Below are 4,041 nucleotides of genomic sequence, written 5' to 3'. Positions count from 1 at the left end.
TCATTAATTTCATTTAAAAAAACACAAGTTACTGATTGATTAAATAATTCTATTTTAAATAAGAAATGATTATGCACAGTAAAGGTAACATAGGACAACATTTAAAAGATCATTATATTAGTGCTAAATAAACTGTTAATTATTTCAAAGTTTTATCTAAGTGCAAATCCAAGTTTAATTGTTTATTTAAAGAAATGCTTTGGATCAAAGAACTGAAACCTACACTTAACAAACAAACTGATTCAGTCAAAGCCAAACTGTTTATCTAGTTAATCTGCTAAGAAGGGCTAATTATTGCTTAGCTCCATTGTGGCTCCACACAGTAGGCCCTATTGATATTTAAATTAATTACTTACTTCCTGTCACTGCTTGGCATTTTTGTTTTTAGTTTTTTCAATTTACTTGATCTTGAGAATGGTTCCATGATGGACCCGAAACGTCGATCTTTCTTGTCATTAAATTTTGTTTTGAGATTATGTTCTTAATTGATTTAATAAATAAAAGCCACAAATAATAATTTGATTTACTAAATTTCATTATGTAAAAATAGTTATGCTTTAACATAGATTAGAAATATGTTATGCCTTACTTATTTTTAATCTATGGTCTTTTTAATTAATTTTCTTTTTTTTATTGGAAATTCCGTAGTGCAGAGTAAATTTATCAAAACCCATTAGGTTTACAGTAATATGAAAAAAAAAATTTAGTTTATACAAAAATAGTATCTAAAATGATCTCAGTTTCCAAAGTTAAAGCAAAAGATCTAATCTAAACACATGCATATATTAGGCAGGATGTATTTGTTTGAAAAAGAACCCACTCTTTTGTGAAATTAAGAGGTTTATAGGTGAAAATTGTAAATTTAGAAATAAGTTTTATTTTTTCCTTTGAACTGAGATCAATATGTGATTTTTTTTTAATTTCTTTAAAATCATTTGTTTTTTAACAATTACAGCAGATGCAAATAATGTTCTGAGAGATAATTGAAAAACAATGGCCATTGAATAACATTTTTTGATAGTAGAAATAAAAATTTTAAAAACGTTATTTCACTAACAAAGTAGAGGAATTACATACAGTATACAGTACTTTAACTACCAAAATATGCAACTCATAGATAACCACCAACTTCACTTTTGTTAAATATCAAATGAATTAACTTTACATGTTATAAACAATGCAAATAAACAGTAGTTAAAGCATGTGGATCAATTGTGTGTTACAGAATTTGATTATTGGGGAGATTCCTTTCAAAACTAAATTAGTTAAGATAAAAAATGCATATAATGACTCAAGAAAATCAGTTTTAATTCAGAATTTGATTATTTGGGCCATTTTTACCTACCTGTCATATGGGGCCATTTTTACCGGGGCCATTTTTTCCGGGGCCATTATTTCCGGGGCCTTTTTTCCGGGGCCATTTTTTCCGGGGCCATTTTTTCCGGGGCCATTCTTACCGTACACCGTTATTAGTTAGGGCCTACTAAACATAAATGTGTTGTAGGCCTACTATGGTTAATAAAGATTCATGTCACACCAACATTTTTGAATTACTTTTGCGATAGTATTCATACAGGCCTAGGCATTAAACCACTACATTAAAGATCGAAATATCTCGAATTTTAAAAATCGAAATATCTGGAATCCTACCCTGAATACGTGTTGTAGAACTGACTATACTAACCGTTAGTGGATCAATACACCCATTGTGATTTAGGATTAAACTGATAATAATGGATCAAAGTGTAAAAATCATCTTATCATCTCGTAGTCATCTTCAATTTAATATAAACAAATCAACAAAAAGACATTAATTCGATTGTATCTCCGTTAATTATAATACGAATGATGAGATGATATTATTTGTCGTGTTAACACACGCCTACAGTATCAGGGGCGGATCCAGTAGGGGTGCCACGGCGGGGGGAGCTGTTTTGCCACTAAATTTTAAAAATTCAAGGCATATATTAAAATTAGCGCTCTCAGTTATCTATTCTGATATGCTGGCCCTCCGTTTGAAGAATTCTGGTTCCGCCCCGAGTACTTATCACCTTTTTCCATCATTACCGTGCACAGCACATTTGAAGTCGTTTAACTGACGCTTTTGTTTGTATCCAATATTTTTTACATCTAATAAAAGCAATTAAAACTATTTTGGAAGTGTGCAATAACCATGTTTGTTTTTAAATTCCTCGACAAAATATATATCTAGACTTGCTACTGTATAATCTCTTCCTTCAATATTTATCACTCGAAAATGAACCATCTTGGATTAAGCCACCTTAACTTAACATTGACTATATAGAAATGTTATCATTATTTTTATTAATTTAAATACAATTGGGGTTATTTTTTCATCGTTTAATGTTTTACTTCATTTCTCTTTGCGTGTGATTTTTTTGGGCCATGATCTAGGATTTCAGTATCTTTTGATGAAATATAAATCAACGCAAAGGAATCCATTCGGCCGTCATTCAGATAGGAATTAATTATAAATAATACGCACACTTTACGACATTTTACAAGGAGGTCATTAAAGATACGTAGCTCTAGTCTTGCATCTGTGGAAGTTGATTTCAAGTAGCTTAGTGATGGTTCAACCACAAATAGCATCTTTAATTTCTTAAACGATCGAATGTGTAACCCAACACTGCCTTCTCGGTGCTATGATGTTGAATTAATCATTTTGTAAAGGTGTTATTTGCTTACTCAAGATGTGGAATGGAACCACAGACAGACAGCTCTTTATTGAGTGGATCCACGCCTTAAAGATGATGATGATGATGATGATTATGATTATGATTATGATTATTATTATTATTATTATTATTATTTATTATTATTTATTATTATTATTATTATTATTATTATTATTATTATTATTATTATTTATTATTATAAAATATTACTACTTAAATCATTATTAATAATTATTAATCGTATTGAATCATTATTATCTCTGCAACAATAACAATACATCATGATCCAGCAATACATAGGCCTACTAAAACAGAATGTATACAGTACCGTACGTATTCTGAAATACCAATAATTATAATTGAATTAAACTCTAGTTCCACGATTTAATTTAGATTGAATAGTTGGTGCCCTAACAATACCAATTGACATCACCATAACAATCATGATAGAGTTACATACAAATTACAAAAACAGAAAATTATGAGCGTTTGTCAAACGTAAAGGGGTCATTCTTCAGTAAAGTGCCATTTTCCCTTCCCTCTGTTTTGATGTAGTATGAATTTTAAAATATTAAAGGAAGTTTTATTTTTATTGCGTTAATGCAATCTTGAACGTATTTGTTAATTAAATAAGTTGTTAAATATTTTAAAAGTAATCAACATGCTGTTTATTTTTCAACAAAAAGCCTCCAAAGTCGCGCACTTTGCATGTCCCGATTGGATTTCTTAAAAATTCCTAATGTCATAATTTGTAAAATAAATAACCTAAATAAATTACTGTACTACAAAAAGGTGAATACAATAGATGTCTTACAAATTTAAAATTAAAAATGACATCAATAGATCTATAAATACTTAAAATTTGACTTTTTTAGACTAAAAAAGTTTGTCCCTGAATTGTCATCATCTCCGTCACAATACTTTAAAATGCCACTATAGCTGTTAGCAAAATGACATAACAAGTTATGGATCAAACCATTTTGGTTGAAGGGGACCATACAGTAAGAAACAGCCCATTCTTGTACAGTTAAACCACCTATAGCTGAAGAATTCATGCTTTTCAAATAACAACTAGGAAAGTACCTTTATTCAGCATCATCTCCGAACGCTTCAGAGTATGCTTTATTTATAATTTTTTTCGAAAAATATAATTATATATACGATCAGAACTGTGTCATTTTCAAAGTACACATGACATTCACCCTGTAACACACTGCATATGGCACTGTATGATCTAACAATTTTAATTCCTCATCTCCGTCACAGTCATCTCCATCACAATTTTACTGTGATGGAGATGACTTCTTGATGTTTTCTTTCCTCAAAAAAGAATATATAATAA

This window comes from Anneissia japonica, unplaced genomic scaffold, assembly GCF_011630105.1.
Source record: "Anneissia japonica isolate Jap-2015-1 unplaced genomic scaffold, ASM1163010v1 scaffold142_len1259957_cov175, whole genome shotgun sequence".
NCBI lineage: Eukaryota > Metazoa > Echinodermata > Crinoidea > Comatulida > Comatulidae > Anneissia > Anneissia japonica.
The sequence above is the reverse complement of the archived record's forward strand: the minus strand, read 5'-3'. Positions refer to the sequence as shown.